Source organism: Delphinapterus leucas, chromosome 8 (assembly GCF_059928025.1).
Source record: "Delphinapterus leucas isolate spDelLeu-1000000601 "Yukka" chromosome 8, BTC_Dleu_Yukka2, whole genome shotgun sequence".
NCBI lineage: Eukaryota > Metazoa > Chordata > Mammalia > Artiodactyla > Monodontidae > Delphinapterus > Delphinapterus leucas.
This window is the reverse complement of record NC_143136.1, coordinates 69,497,455-69,514,193: the sequence shown is the minus strand read 5'-3', so window position 1 is coordinate 69,514,193 and position 16,739 is coordinate 69,497,455. Positions and strand designations below refer to the sequence as shown.

The 16,739-nt window shown below is 35.5% G+C and overlaps 1 protein-coding gene across 1 annotated transcript in view; it reads right to left on the bottom strand.

Moving 5' to 3' along the window:
* Window positions 1-16,739, bottom strand: part of KCNH7 (potassium voltage-gated channel subfamily H member 7) — a 149,940-nt gene that overhangs the window by 28,634 nt on the left and 104,567 nt on the right. The gene's annotated exons all lie outside the window — the stretch shown is intronic.

Genomic DNA, 16,739 nt, shown 5'->3' with positions numbered 1-16,739 from the left:
GCTTCTCATTTCCTGCATTATGTTATGTAGCACCATACTGTGCACAGATATAATGCAATGTGACAATTAATAAGACATAACTAATGAAAGGTGGTACAACTAGAAAGACAACCTTTAGAAGGAATCTCAAGTCAATATGGACTACTATCTCTGGTACACATCTTCGTTATAATTAGGAAAAATAACGATCCTGAAATAGCCACGGTATTTGTGTCATATACCAGAAAGTGTCACATACCATATTGTTAGCCCTTAGCTAACAATACTTGGAATATTTATGTTTCATATGCACATTATTAGTACTAAATATTTTGATAAGCACTGAAAATAGAGAAAGGGAAGGAGAAGAGCAAACGTACTTTAAAACTGTAGTTCAGTTTTCAGAAATGGAAATTGTGCCAGAAGTTACGATGCATACATAAACCTCCTAACAGCTCTACTGTTTTGACAACCTATTCAGTGACTAAATTAAAACTTGTAAAAAAAGATTAAACAATAGCTTGTGATGAGTGCTACTCAATTTAAATTGAATAAAATTTGACGTTATTAAAAAAAATGTCCAGTATACAATGGGTCAAGGATACTCAACTCTTCTGTATGTGTCTTAGCTATTTTGGGTGGCATATAGAAATTTTAATTCTCAGGTTGACTTTCCTCTGTCAGTAAAAATGGATCCATTTAAATATGCTTTGGAGTAGAGGGAGAAGGCATTATATAGTGCCTAAAAATGTAATTTTAGGATTTCCTACCTTTTTGGGTCAACCTTCTTATTGCTGTCGACTATAGCTAAAAGTAATAATAAATTATTTGTGCAGATAATTCAGATGCATGTGGCCCGCAGAGAAACTTCAAGTTAGATCATATTTGAGTTAACTCACAATTTTTACTATGTTAAATATTAAAGTAACTACAGGGATCCTGCGTCTGCAGGACCACTGTGTGATGCAATTGGTCAGACTGATCGTGATAAGATACAAAAGGATCGATGAGAGACCTGAAACATGACAGCCACTGTTTCCAGTCTTATTTCCTTCATTGTAGTCACCCACAGAAATGGGTCAAGGGTGTTTTAGAAGAAAAGCCACAGAATATAAATTCTGGTCATGAATTTGCCACAGGCTGATGCTTGTGCAAGTCACTTGATCCATCTGTGTTTCTTTGCCAGAGAATAAGAGCCTTTGCAATATTGGAATTTGTCATAAGTTACAATAGTGTGTTGATTGTAGGACCCTGCTCATCCAGCTCCGAACAGCCATAGAAACTCAGACTTTTATCTTAAAGTTCCTGTATTACCTGGCTCAGACTCCCAAAAAAGGAGCTCTCCTCTGTCTGAGTTCCTAGGCACTCATCTGAAACCTCTCCCCTTAACCGTAACCTTCAGGCTTCACCTCCATGACTGGACACCGGTCCGATTGCCTGCTTAGACTGGAGACCTCTCCAGAATGATAACTTGTCTTTGCCCATTTCTGCCTTTGGAGTTGGAGACTCTTTTCCCACGCTTTGCTGGGATCACAAACAACCCAGCTCCTCTCATGGAAGCAACCCTCTAGTTTGCTGGTCCTTCTACCTGTCTAAACTAATCACATTCAATTCTTTGGCACGTGATGCTAGGCTAGAGTTAAGCTAGGTTTCGACACTGTCTTCTGAAATGGGGCCACTTTATTTGGAGGTGCTATGTTAGGAACAAACCCCAGTTCACTGGCTTCTCTGCATATGATTTACTTTTCCTGCCTGAAGCCCACTATTGTGGTCTCCGTGTAACTCTCAGATGTCCCCATACAGATAAAAACATAAAGAACATTAGCCCAAGTAACAGATATGCCTATTTTTCTCTTAGGGTTTATCTATAAAGGCATTTTATGTTTCACATAAATGGAGATATTGCTACCGTTATAGTAGTTGGAATGAGAATACTGAGCTTACAGCTGTTATTTCTGTCATTCTCCTGAAGTTTCTCAATTATACTTTCTGAATATAGCCTGGTTATAGAAGGAAAAATTGTGCACGTGTGTGTGTGTGTGTGTGTGTGTGTGTGTGTATGCATGCTTTGAATTGGAAGGTGCAGGTGAGATGATGAAATAGAAGTAGGGGATATTCACTTCTCTGGGTGTGATATGAGCTATGGAATCAGATAGGCATGAGCTCAAGTCCTAGTTCCATCCCTTACTAGCTGTGACTTTTGTCAAGTCAATTAAATTTTCTTGAGATTCAGTTTCCTTTATTGTAAAAATAATATCTACCTCACAGGGTTGTGCCCACAATTAAATGTCATAATGAATGTAAATAATCCTGTGCATTGTAGATGTTCAGTGGAAAGTTTACTTCTAGCTTTTTCTGCTTTTTTTTCCCTCACACATATTTATTGTTCCTAAAGAACTGTTGCATTCTCTTTGCTAGAAATTGAGAGATACATGCCCAATGTGCTCTTTTCGTTGGTCTCTTTGGTGAGTAGGAAATTCACCACTAAATTTTGTGTTCCATTGCCTCAAGAGAGTTTAAGAATTCTTTTTCCTTTCATCTCTCTAACTTTTGTTTCCTGTTTCTGACTTGTGTTAAATATTTTGGCTTACTTTCACTTAGGTTTTCACTGTGAATTGTCTTAAATCTTTTTTGAGAGTGGTCAGTTACTAAATCAATGTACAAATATGTTCTTGGAATTCCAATATTCTTAGAATCATCCACAAAACCTTAAGAGCACTTGAGAAAGTTTTTCAACATCATTCTCAAGTGTCTTTACTATATGTTGTCAGCCCCTAACACTCAACCTATTAGGAGTGGCAATCACTGGAGAGAATGACCTCTAGTAGGAGGTACCATAGAGTTCCATGGAGAGGACTTTGTTTGCATGGGGGGAAGATACACAGATCTTAGCATGAAGGACTTGTCTAGATTAAGTAATTCTCCTGTGTTAGCCCTTAACTGACTTTCTTAATTTTCTTAAGTCAGTTACATAGATCATTCAGGTAAAACTCAATAGAAGTTAAGATTTAATAATTGAATCTCTTCCTAGCCCAGAGGTTTGGATGTCTAAAATAAGTTAGCAGCATCGGAATCTGGCTTATGCCTAAGTAAAGGGATTTTAAAGTGGGAGTTATAAGAGAGGGAGCTGTATTGGAACAGAGGTAGAAGAAGATTGAAAAGAGTGGGAAGAAAGGGTAAGTTTGTGGATATTTATCCAAGGCACCCCTTTCCATCGGGCCCAGCCATTTTGCCTTTCTTGCTTCCAATGGATAATCCTTTTTTTGTCAGGTCTGGTTCCTTTGCTAAATTACCTAACTTGGAACTTCCTCATTCAGCACTCAGATAGTGGCATTTTACCAGGCCTAGCAGATCTGGCTAAAAGACTATCTATGCCAAGTACACAAGTACAAACCAGGACACAAGCTGGTTTAACGATTATTATAGTCATGTTGCTACGCTCTATACAACCTTCTTGTTTGTCAAGCTCTGTAGCTTCTGTGAGGGTACTTAGCACCTGTCACTGTGCATCTGGAGCCATTGTTTTATGGAGTTAGCCTGTTTTCAAAGACTAAGGAGCATCACCCAGAATCAGTTTCATGGCCTGCACCTTGGAAAAGCAGTCCTCATTCTTTTAGCAAATATTTATTAAGTATCTACTATATACCGAGCAGTATGCTAGGCATGAGAGCATAACAATGAATAAAACATGTTCTGAAAATATCCCTGGTCCTCAAGCCTCTAAATGCTCAGATTAAAAAAAATTATAGGGTTAATCAGAATTTCCCACATTTTCAGGCCAAATTTGGACATCTATAATGCACATTTACAATACTAATTGTTGTTCAAAGGAACCCTCAAGGGAACAGTTAATTTAAGGTGAGTAAAAAGCTGTAATTTCACTTTTCTAAAGTTCCTGAAAGTTCCAGAACATTTTTTTCAAGGCTGATAAAAATTCCATATCTTAATTATGATATAAAGTCACTTGAATATTTTATAAATGTAAGATTAACTTCCCTTTACTTGAATTTAGGTAGACAAAACTCTGTGGAACTCTCAAATTATGTAAGACAAATGAGACATTTGTTCTTTTAAGTGAGTATGAAGTGCTTTCTGTGATTATTAAAAGAAATCAATCCCATAACTTAGCATTAGAGAGCCCAAAGTTTAGGGACATTCAAACAAGAACCACCCAACAACCACAAAACAAGACAGAAGTATTAAATCAAAGTAAAACTGAAGAAATTATACAAAGAGAGAGCAAAGATGGAAATAACTATGCCATAGAAAACATCTATCAAACCCTATTATTCCTTCCTCAAATTTAAGATAGCAGATTCAGTGTTTGCTGTTTCTTAGCCTGGATCGCAAAACACTCTCTTTTGGTGGTATGTACACTTTCTAGGTTATGTTGGAAGAGCATCAACAATTGAGATTTTACCAAAAAAACACCCCCTTCCATAGTGTTTTGAAGTTTTGTATTTCCTTTTGAAAAAAATCAAAATATATTCTCTAATAGATGCCCCTTATCTAGATAGTATTGGAAAGTTGACCATGGTGTAATGAATGGTTTCTGGTTTGTTTCACTTAGCACAGCTGCGGAGAAGGACATTCCTAAAGAGACACTAAAAAGGGCACATTGAGAAAGACATTCTGAGTGTGGCAAATGGTTCCCCTAAATAGCAAATTAATCATAGAAACAACTTTGGTAACTGTGATAACTGACATTAGGAAATTTTCTGGGGAAATTCATTGGGTCATTAAATACATGTAAATCTTGACAAATTAAGATTAATCAAAACACAAATTAACGTTCCTTATGAAACACTAAACCTCAAGCATGATTATTAAGTAGATTATGCAAGAAATATATCAAATCTTAAATTTCTGCCCTAGAGTACAACCTTAATATTTTAGAGCATTTTTGATTCTAATAGAATTATTGCTTGCTATGTGAGCACTCTAGGCTTGATAAATCTTTAGCACTTAAAATACACTGAACCTTGCTTTTTGTTGTTTCTAGAAGTTAATATTCTTCTTTAATGGATTCCATAATTTTGAGGTCATCCCAGATTATATTATTTCTATGATTATGGTTTATCATTAAGTGATAAGAAGCAGATGTTTTTCATATTTCCTCGGCAATTACACATTTAACCACTAATCAAGGTAGGTAGATTCTTTTAGTAGTTTTAAACATATAAATATATATAGCTCTAGTCTGAAGCTCAAACTGCTTTTTCATCTACTTTCTTATTTTACTTTCATGTGGCTTATTATTTTATTGCATAGGGCCATCGTACCTGACCAGACTGCTGGCAAAGCAGGGTATTGTAGAATCCATGACTAAGGGCTTTTATAAGCCTTGGGAAAATTAACTAATTTTCTACATGCAACTTTTCAACATATATCATATGGTTACATCATTTAGGAAAAAAACATATGAGCAGAACAAAATCTTACTGCACATAGACACGGAAAACAATGTCATAAATCCTGAACAAGTTCTGGTGCAAGTAAAGGTTCCTTGAAAAATGAGAGTCCTCCCTCCTGCATCTTCCCCTCCCCTCTCCTGCAGTTCCCATCCCCAGTTAACAGCATAACTATGAGATGTTCCTTTGCTTTCAGAAGGACACAGTCGGGGTCTAGGATGAGGTGGAGTGTGGGTGATGATGTGTAGGCAGAGGGGATTTATTATTCTTGCTACTCCAACTCTGGAGTCCTTCTGCTAAATCAGCAAAAACCTGACTTAAAAGGATGCATTAGGATTTCTGAAATACGGCCTCAGGGGAAAACCTTGGAACTCACTAGGGTTTCTAAAGGTAACAGGAGGGATCAGCAACCTGAGAAGCAATTTCAGGACCTTCCCCTCAACTGCCCAGTTATTTGAGAGAGGGAATGAAGGAGGGGATGGACAGAATTTAACCACAGTGGATGAATGGACTTTTATTGCAAATACTTTTTTACAAGTGGATTGATTGTAGATGATCTGAGCTTGCTTACAAAGTAAGGAAAAGGGAGGTGCAATCTGCCAGGTGATGAAAAGAGTGATTTAAGTACCACTTCACACTTGATACACCATTTTGAACTTGGATCTAGTTTTATATTTCAGAAAAATTTCTCATGTATAATATTTTAAAATCAAATCTTCTTTTGATTTATCAACTTTATATAAGGAATATAGAATGGTGATTTCCCCATTTTTCATGTGAAAGCTGAAGTATAAGTGCATTAAGGGATTTTATTTGTGGAAGAATTAAGACTCCAAACTTACTCCAGGATTCTTTCAACTATTGTGACTTGCCATAGCTGTTCATCAGATTGGATTTCAAAAGTTGCTACTAGTATGGTGAAATACAAAATGTTTCCCACTCATTTTATTTATTGGTTTATCAGTAAGTAAGAAAGAATAAAAATGTAGCATTAATGCCATTTTCTTTTTGTACCAGTTAGGGAATTTGTTCCTCAGAAAGATTAAGGCTAGACAGCAATTCAATTGCTTTCTAAGGAAACTGATGGTTGTATCAGCAATTATATAACTTTTGCAAAATAGCAGAAGCTCTCAAAATAGTAGAAGTTCTCTTCCTCCACCTATTAGATTCCGCTTCTGTAAACTATGTTGATTCTCGTTACCCAACACTCTGAATGTTACATATTGTTGTGTCCCTACACATTTCTACTTCTACCAGTTGAGTTACAAACCAGCAGTGTATGTTCTGAAACCTATTTATGTCAGCTGTACTTGTTCATGAAATTATGTAATTCAATCGTACTACACATAAAAGAATGAAATAAGTACGTGTAAAGAAAGAGAGCAGGGTTGCCCCATCCCCATGAAAATAAAGCTAAATGTTTTGGAAAACCTTTATAAAGGTGAGTCATTTTAAACAAATGCAACCATAGATAATTTTTGCACTACATGTGAGTGCTTAAATATTTATAATAGTAGAAAAATTTATATAGTCCCTTAACTCTGACTATAATCCAAAAAACAAGAAAAAAAATTATTAAAATGTGACTAAAAAAATCAGAAGTACGTGAAAATTAAGAACTATACTCTATGATAACCTTTGGATCCAAAAAGAAATAATTTACAAAGCAACAGAAGGAGAACATTTCATGTCAAAACCCATTGAACCACAGAAAAACTTGCATTGAAAGGAAAATTATAGTCTTAATGTCTTAGATATTATAGAAGGAAAGACTCAAACAATAAAAAACCTTAAAACAACTGTTAAGAATAATAGGACAATACAAAGAAATAAAAAAGAGGGTAATGAAGGCAAATTCTGAAAATGAAAAGAATAGTAGCAAGAATAAATTAATCCAAAGGCTAATTCCTTGAAAAAGATCCAGTGAAATAAACGAATCTTTCAAAGGCCTGCTACAGGAAAGAACAAAAATATACCAATTTAGCAATGATAAGGCAGATGTACCTACTTATACAGAAAAGACTGAATAAATGAATTAAAAGAGAATCCTACAAGCAATATTGTAACAACTTTGAAAGCCTAGATGAAATGGATGAATTTTTCACAAAATATGAATCACCAATATTGACTAAGAAAGAAATGTAATAAACAATTACTGTAGTAGAGTTAGTGATTAAAGAACTACCATTAAAACCACCAGGACCACATGGCTTAACAGATGATTTCTTTCTAACATTTAAAGAGCGTACAGGGAGACCTTCAAGATGGCAGAAGAGTAAGACGTGGAGATCACCTTCCTCCCCACAAATACATCAGAAGTACATCTAATACGACCCAGCAATCCTACTACTGGGCATATACCCTGAGAAAACCATAATTCAAAAAGAGTCATGTACCACAATGTTCATTGCAGCACTATTTACAATAGCCAGAACATGGAAGCAACCTAAGTGTCCATCGACAGATGAATGGATAAAGAAGAGGTGGCACATATATACAGTGGAATATTACTCAGCCATAAAAAGAAACGAAATTGAGTTATTTGTAGTGAGGTGGATGGACCTAAAGTCTGTCATACAGAGTGAAGTAAGTCAGAAAGAGAAAAACAAATACCGTATGCTAACACATATATATGGAATTAAAAAAAGAAAAAGGTTCTGAAGAACCTAGGGGCAGGCCAGGAATAGGGACACAGATGTAGAGAATGGACTTGAGGACACAAGGATGGGGAAGGGTAAGCTCGGACGAAGTGAGAGAGTGGCATGGACATATACACACTACCAAATGTAAAATAGATAGCTAGTGGGAAGCAGCCGCATAGCACAGGGTGATCAGCTCGGTGCTTTGTGACCACCTAGAGGGGTGGGATAGGGAGTGTGGGAGGCAGACACAAGAAGGAGGGGGTATGGGGATATATGTATACGTATAGCTGATTCACTTTGTTATAAAGCAGAAACTAACACACCATTGTAAAGAAATTATACTCCAATAAAGATGTTAAAAAAAAGGGAAAAGTAAATAACAATAAAGTGGATTTAAATAATAAAAAAGAGCTTACAACTACAGATCAATATCACTATAAAATAGTTGCAAAATTCTAAATAATTTACTAGCTGATAAACTCAACAAAGTATCAAAAAAATCTATGACCAAGTAGGATTTATTTGAGGAATGCAAGGAGATTTTTAAAGTATTAGTGTTAATGGTGAAGTTATTTTCATAAAGTAAGCTATTACTATTCGAAATTATTTTGGAGAATCTAATGAACTAATAAGGAAAATAAATAGTATTTTTTAAAAAAGAGAATGAATTTATCTCTTTTTGTTGCTGATATAATTGCATACCTAGAACATCCAAGAGTTAATCGAACAAACAAAAAAAGAATGAGGCAAATAATTTGTTAAGGTGGCTATAAGGAAGATAAATAGTTTATATATTATTTATAAGCAGGTAAAAATGGAAATGTGTAATATATTTCATTTGTTTGACTAAGCTATATAAATTTAAGAATAAATTTAATAACAAAGGTAAGAATTTCTAAGAACATTATAAAATCTTGTTGAAGGAGATGTAATTTTTTAGGATCTAAATCAGTGGCTCTCAAACCTGGCTACATGTTAGAATAGACATATAAAAATACTGCCGCTCTGACTTAGCTATAAGCAATTCTGGTTTAATTGTTGTAGGGTGGGTCTGAAGCACTAAAATTTGTTTAACATATTTCAGATGATTTTAACGTGGGGCAAAGATGAGAATTTAATATTGAAATTTCAAAATTATGTAAAAATTAATATAAAATTCATAGAAAGGAAAGTGTTAGCAACAGGAATACAGTTCATTCTCTATCCTTGCTGAGGAATACCGGGAAAGAAAAGTGACCAGCTAATGACAAAGATTAGTGACCTGCTCCTGGCAAGCACACTAAGGGTGTGGGGCAGCTCCTATCTATGGAGTGTTTTTGGCAGGATGTGTCTAGTTTAAATTGCTTATGATAAACAAAACTTTCATCAGTAGATTTTGGTGTTTTTTTTACCTTCATCTTAGATCATTTTATTTTACATTATTTAAATCTTGTGTTTGATTAGGATAGTGAACAAGCTGTAACAGAATTCAGTGTATGTTAGATTAACTAAAAGTAATGTTGCATAGAAGTTTTGCAAAAGAAATGTCTGGTTTTAACATGTACTATCGACAGGGAAATGCAGCATGACCTGGCTGTGAATGGTGTTAATAACCTGTTCAGGTAGAAGTAGGTGTGATAAAGATCCTGCTGCCCAACTTTAAAGAATGAGCTGCCTTTTATCTATCTTCTACCCAGAACTAGACTTTTCTCTACTGTTTCTTCACGGATGATACAGAAGTTGGGAAGTATTCAGTCACATCCATCCACTCACCCACCAACAATTTCCCATTAAAGTGAATCCCTGTGTTCATTCCTCACTCATAAGAAATAAATTTCAAAGGCAGCTTGTACTGGAATAAACTGATCTGAAGGCTTGCAAAGCACTTGGTATCTTCTTCTTAAGATCTTGGAGTCTTTAAATTATAGCTCATATTAATTTTACTATTATTGTTATTTTACTTTGTTAATAACTGTTAGGCTAATGTTCTTTCAAAAGCAGATTTGTTTTAATGTCATCAATAGACCTATAGGACATGACTTTCTGGAAAATGTCATGTAAGCTATGTAACTTCCGGACTATAAAATGTGAATGTTTAATGACCAAAAATGTTTCATTCTGCTTAAGTGTTATGTCATTGCATACACAGTTTAGGGACCTCCCATGTTAAATCTGAGACAGAACACATACTAATATGCAAAGAAGGATCTCTATGCTTTGCTTATGCCTTATGATTACATATATTCTTGAAATTATTAGTAAACTTTAATATTGGTTACAAGTTCTGATTTTTGTGTGCCAGATTTGACAACCTGATCTTTGGGTTGTCTCAAAAGCCCAACATGGAGTTTGTTGTAAATGAGTTAAAATAGTCATATATTTTATATGGAAGAATAAATACTCTCAAATGCCCCGCAAAATAAGAAAAACAAGATTAGTAAGAGTTGACCTATCTTGTCAGAAATTGAAGTATGGTATAAAGCCACTAAGTATAAATCTTTATTATACTGCCATAGGAATGGACAAATAGAGCCAATTTGGGAGTAAAGATATGTATTCCAATTATACCTAATAATTTAATGTGTAAATCAGGTGGTATTTAAAATCAACAGAAAAAGTACTATCTTCTATTCATGTGAAGAAAATTTACAGAACTACATTTCAAACAGATTCAGAGTTTTCTTCCAAATCATGTAACAAAACTTAAAACCTAGGAAACTACTTGTACAATCCATAGGTTTAGTGAGACCTTTGTAAAACAGGACAGGATCTCTGAACTGTACAAGAAAAGTTGACTAATTGGATGATATTAAAAAACAAAAAAAACTTTACAATTCAAAAGATACCCTAAACAAAACCAGCATATTGAAAAGAGATTAGGAACAAATTGCAATATAGATGACAGATAAAGTGTCAATGAACTCTTTGTCTATAAATTATAAAGAGTTCTTAAAAAATGAGAAGAAGGGCTTCCCTGGTGGCTCAGTGGTTGAGAACCCGCCTGCCAATGCAGGGGACACGGGTTCGTGCCCCGGTCCGGGAAGATCCCACATGCCGAGGAGCAACTAAGCCCGTGCGCCACAACTACTGAGCTTGTGCTCTAGAGCCCGCAAGCCACAACTACTCAGCCTGCGTGCCACAACTACTGAAGCCCGTGCACCTAGAGCCTGTGCTCCGCAACAAGAGAAGCCTCCACAATGAGAAGCCCGTGCTCGCCACAACTAGAGAAAGCCCGCGCGCAGCAATGAAGACCCAATGCAGCCAAAAATAAACAAGTAAATTAATTAATTTTTTTAAAAAAATGAGAAGAAACAAGTAACCAAAAACTATGCAAAAATATTATGAATAAGTAATTCATAGAAAAAAACATCTTGATTAACTATTCTTTATTATAATGCTCTGACCTCATTGCTGGTGTCACCTACTGTTAAATATTAAGCACAGCTCATAGATAACACAGGTAAAATCAGAGTTAGAATCTGGGCCAAAGCGCCCATCTTAGAAAACACTACTAAGGCCCGATTTTCCCAGCGTCCACATATTGTGACTCACAGTCAAAACTAGATAATGGCTCGACATGGACCTCTATGATTCAAGTACAATAATTACACCTGTGTGGACTGAGTCTTTGGTTTTCCCTCCCACTATGGTAGGTGTTTCTAACTACTGATTTGTTTCAGTTTCGTGTGTATTGTAGAGCACTCTGATCTAAGGAGATGACCAGTAGAGTGGGAAAAATTAGCTACAGCACATATGTAAATGATTTAGCATGGCTCCAGAGCATTAAAATGCACTATATGAGGTGCTGGACCCCAAGTGAGGAAGATTCTTATCAGATGGTCCCTAAGATGAGTGTAGAGTTCTGCTGGGGGTAGCCCACTTTACTAATAGGAGCCCAAGATGCAAACTAAAATAGGTTCTTTAGGAATATCTGGCACGAAAGAGGCATGATTATATATTTTTTTCCATCCACATTCAACTCCATGGATAGCAATATGTCTAAACCAAGAAAAACAATAAAAATATATGTACTTTTCCTGAGTCTGATGCCTTAAGGCTATATAATCAGTTGGATCAGATGAACTACTTGTGCTTATTTTCACCTTTAAAAAATGATTTAAAATATCTGGTATATTGGGTGGAACTTTACATATCCATTTTCAATATAAATCCCCAGGCTATTGGTAATGTCTCAGAAAATTCTTTAACTAAAGTAAATATTGGACTTTTATTTTGGGAGAAATTGTGAATGGTTTGATTTTATTAGGTTTGATAAGTGCTGAGTTCCTCTAATATTTTAATTTAATGGACCTAAATTCATATTTCCAAAGAATATTTTTAAAGTGAACTTTGATGTCTCTAGTTTTTATTATTGGCTAAACCTGTGTTGAGTATTAATTGATCCTAAACTGAATTGAGCTTGAATTACTCCTGTGCTTCTACTACTCCAAAGAAAGTATTTGGCAACACATCACACCCTTGAGCATAAGAAATTGCACTCGAGTCCTGTTTGAATAGTACCATAATTTTTAAAAGTTGAAAAACAACTTGAGATATCATTTCCACCATCCTACTACTGTGAGAGGAACATTATTAACAAATGGAGACACTGAAGCATAGAAGTGTGTTCATCGCCTCAGCATGGTATCTCTGCAATGACTCTTTTTCATGTGTAAAGCCCCAGACCATGCTGTCATTATTTTTCTTGACTCAGGAATGGCTAAAGATCAGATCCCACTGTTGATGAACTTGCTTTGCATTAAAACAGCACGGTGTCAGATGTAAATAAGTCTTTCTTGTTGATGGTTGGAGACCAGGCTGAAGTGACCATCATCATTTGTGAAACATGATTGAGCATATACAATTTGTAAGCTGAAAATACCAGATGCTTGTCTTAACCTTGATATTGTTCATGTCAGGGGGCTCCAGATGGTATTTGTTGTGTTCTGTGGCATTTTTGAGACTTTAGGATAAATAGCCTTGGGGAAAAATAGGCAGGACATGTGACTTGCCCTTTCTTAAGCACCTGTGGTTCAGGTACTGGCTACAGTTGGTAAGTATGTGTGTTAATAGTAGATTTCTTGTGAGTGCAAAATTTTACTACCTATCCAGTTTTTGCAGAGCCAGGCAATTCCTATCAACTAATCAGCATGGAGATGAAAACATCTTTTAAGGTGCATTGTAAACAGCATTACTTTAATTCCACTCCTAAGTAGTAACTAAGTATTTCGTTACAGAAAACTAAAAGATGTCACCAATCCTCGGGGTCATTATCTTTTAAATGCAGGTTTTTGCCAATCTCCATGCTCCCTTTTTAAATGGGTGGATCTACTTTTGTTAGGCCATTTGGACCTAAGTGTAGAGAAGAAGCGTATGTCTTTCAAATTAGGCAATATTTGTAAAGCTTTCTGTACCTTGACTGCTAATTTTGAACCGATGCTTTTTTGTTAAACTATTACTGGTCAAATAAAAAATATCAATCTAAATTGTAGGCTCACCTATGCAAAAATTGTATTATGCTGTTTATATCTTTAAACATGAGTGATTTTATTTTCTGAAGACTTCTTGAAAACAGGGTCCCCATTGGAGGGGTGGTCAGACATGAAGGGCATCATATTTGTAGTCATTTTATTTTAGCTCTATGATGAACTAGTCAAAGGTTTTTCATTGTATTTATCAACTTCAGTATATAAGGGTCATTAGAAAAAGGTAAAGGGGGATAAAAATATTATGGTAGAGACAAGCCATGCTATTTTATAAATTTTGCTTTCCTATGGGGTTTAATGTCACAGGATTATTTTATCTGAGTTGCTTAATTGGACATACTGAAAGAGCTTGAAATTACATTTCACTATGGTATATCAAAACAGGACATGAGTGGAGTGTATTTGAATGTGAAGGTCTGGCACAGATGAAGTTATTTAAATCAGTATAGAGAATGGATGCAACAAAATTTTTGATGGAGTAGAGTTAGATTGTAGATGCAGGTTAATATTAGTAGTTACTAGTTAAATAGATAGTAGTTAGTAGTAGTAGTAGTAAGCAGTTAGTAGTAGTAGTTATGGTCAGTAGTCAGAGTTAGCAGATAACAGAGGAGCAGGAAAAGAGTCATGGAAGGAAATGAAATCAGATTTTTATTAAAATGCTCCTTAGAAATAACATCAGCCTCATGAAGTAGGAATTTCTATTAAACAATATGTCATTCTTCATTACTTTCCTTTCCGTTTTGATTGGCTTTGCTTGTTGGGTCCATGATAAGTGTATGTTTTGTCACTCAGAGTCCTACTGGGATTCTAAGCAATTTTAGCCGACTAGGTTGACTCTTGATTGAAATCTCTAAAAATTCTCCCTTGTTCAACTCTTCTCCTATCCTACACCTTCTCCTTTCTGAGGAATTCATTTAGTCTCTGCTTGATCAAGGAGACTGGACCATGTAGTACAAGTACCATTGGGTCTTCCCCTTTATTCCTCAAAACCAATGCCGTCACCATTTTTCTTTTCTCCCCTGCTTATCTTTAAGGAAACCTCACCAATCTGCCTTGCTGAAGAATTTATTTCTCTTTCTAGGTTCTTATTCCAACTCCTTTCTACAACTGTTTCCCAAATTCTTCTCCATTAATGTCCCAGACTAAAAAAATACTCAATTGTTCCCCTTTCTTCCTAAAATAAATGAAACAAAATTGTTTCTGGATTACCTGCCTTAATTCTGCCCTGGATGTCACAAATATGTGCCTCTATTCCTGTCCTTGTCTTTACCTGAAATGATCCCCTTGGGTTCTCTGCCTTCCACAGTTCTACCACTCACTTAGTTCTGTGGTTTTTGAATAATATTCGAAGCAGAATAAAATGTTCCATGAAGGAGACTCAGAGGGAACAAGAGAGTAGGCAGCAGGCAGATTAGACTCTACATCCTCAAGCAGAAAAACTCCCATGATAATTGTTTTACACATTTAGCAAATGCAGGTTTGGCGCTTTAAAACTATTTGAAAATGACATGTTGAATGAAATTGCTGAGAGGTTAAGTGACTTGTCCAAGAAAAGTGGCGTATTGAGAACTAGTACTTGGGTCTTCTGAATTTTTATTCTGTATTTTTTTCTATTATTCAGGCATTACTGGGGGGCATTTTTAGGTAAGGAATAACATTTTTCACTGAATGTTCATAAAGGCTTTTCTTCCATGCAAATATAACTTAAAATTATGGAGTGGTTTCTGTCATAAGTGATTTATTTCTCTCCATCCAGAATGATGGATAGACCATGGTTATTGGTGCCTTTATTCATTCAAGCCATGCTCCTCTGTGTGCATGGCTCAATTCTACAATGACATGGAAGGTGATTTTCTGTGTTTGGCAATGTTGTAACTAAAATCACTGTTGGATAATGTCTGAAAGTTTCAGCTTGGGTTATAAGAAAGCTTTAACTTGGGGAAATTCGTTGAGATGCTTTCAGTCCTAAGCTGAGAAAGTATTGCAGAAGGGAAAGGATTTTCCGGACTTGACCTAGGGACATTTTTGAGCTAATTTTTACTACTCCTAAGCCTGACATAATATGCAAAAGAACACCTTCCTTTCACTAGCTTCATTATCCTGACCCCTTTCCTTTTGCAACCTGAACCATTTGGTTCAACTGAAAGGAAGCCCATAAGTGTTCCCAGAATGCTTTTGGTTCTGGAACATTCTGGTAATAGCTGTTTCACAAAAAGCAAAAGATGCAGGGAATATTATTTCTTATGGAGTAAGGAATATGGCTACAATTCTTTCTTATGTTTTGTGATCTATCAAGGAATCAAATATTTTGGGTTATGAAAAATAATTTTAGGTCAATTAATAGAGTGTGACTGAACATCTTATACTTCATTTGGACATGGTTAAACAGCAAAAATGACCTGAAATGTTTCATGAGAAATTATGTTTAAGGTTATACTTAAATGAAATAACATGGAATGCTGATGTAAAATACAACAGTTTGATGTACTTTTATGTATCACAATACATAAAGTTAAATCACTTTAAATTGTTATTAAATTACAATTTAGTTAACAATAAACTAACAAGACAGGGATTTAACGATGTGCTGTTAGAGGTAAAAAATCCACTTAGATTTTTTTTTTAACCTCTCAATAGTCTAAGAGTACAGTTGCTTTATTCTAATCAACTTTCTTTTGCACATTGTTCTTAATTAGCAAGCATCTTCCATTTGCTGAGTTTTCAGAGTTATGTTGCACTTTGATTTTTTACTCACATTGCAGTCACAAGATGAGAAATGTAGACACTGTGTACAAACAAGAAGTTCGTGCAAAGTCAAGCTCTCAAAACCACATGCAAGACTTAGTGGCACATGGTTTAGAGCTCACACACTCCAGGATCATGTGAGACAGGCATGCAGATGAGAGGAAAGAAAAGCACCTACATCATGAAAATAGAGGATGATGAAAGAGAATGACATTTTCTTTATGACAGTTATCTAATGCAAACCGTATACCCATAACCTTTACCAGAGTGAAGGAAGGGGCAGATAAGTGACTTTTTGTGGGGAGGGGGAAACTTTATATAAACGTTATTAGAGGTCAAGTCGTTGTTAAAGTTAAGGATTTCTATTCTGTACTTGGCCTCTTCCAAGTTATCTTTCGCAGTTTCTTGCCTTGTATTTCCTCTGCTACATCATGCAAAAAAAATCAGAACTAACATTGGAAATCATTTAACAAGCTCTAAACCTGACAGATAACAAG